The following is a 559-nucleotide window of genomic DNA, read 5'->3' as shown; positions in this document are numbered from 1 at the left end:
ATGTGATCCATTTCTCATCTCCAGTCACCATCCGTTTAAGAAATGGTTCTATCTCATTCCGTTTGGCCAAGGCTTCGCAGATGGAAATTCGATCCATCATGTTTTTTTCTGTTAATTGGTGTGGCACTCAAACATCGAGCTTCTTTTTGAATCCAGCTTTGTGTAAATGGTTTAAAACTGTTTTATGGTCGATTTTTAGCTCCTGGGCGATGTTACGACTGCTAACATGCCGGTCAACGTCGATCATTTTTCTGATTTTATCGACATTTTCGACGACTGGCCTACCTGTGCGAGGTGCATCTTTAACATCAAAAATTCCTGAACGGAATCTACGAAACCAAAATTGCACATAATTGGCTGTTACAGTATCGGAACCAAAAACACCATTCACAATTTTATCCGCCTGGCTTGCATTTTCGCCTTTGTCAAAGAAAAACTGTAAAATGTACCGAATTTTCTCTTTGTTCACTTCCATTTTTAACACCCTGTAACTCACAACTGAATGCACCAAACAAAAAACAGCAAAAGAATTTTTTTTACTGCGAAATGTCACCTTTCT

Source organism: Glossina fuscipes, unplaced genomic scaffold, assembly GCF_014805625.2.
Source record: "Glossina fuscipes isolate IAEA_lab_2018 unplaced genomic scaffold, Yale_Gfus_2 122, whole genome shotgun sequence".
Taxonomy (NCBI): domain Eukaryota; kingdom Metazoa; phylum Arthropoda; class Insecta; order Diptera; family Glossinidae; genus Glossina; species Glossina fuscipes.
Note: the sequence above shows the minus strand (reverse complement) of the source record.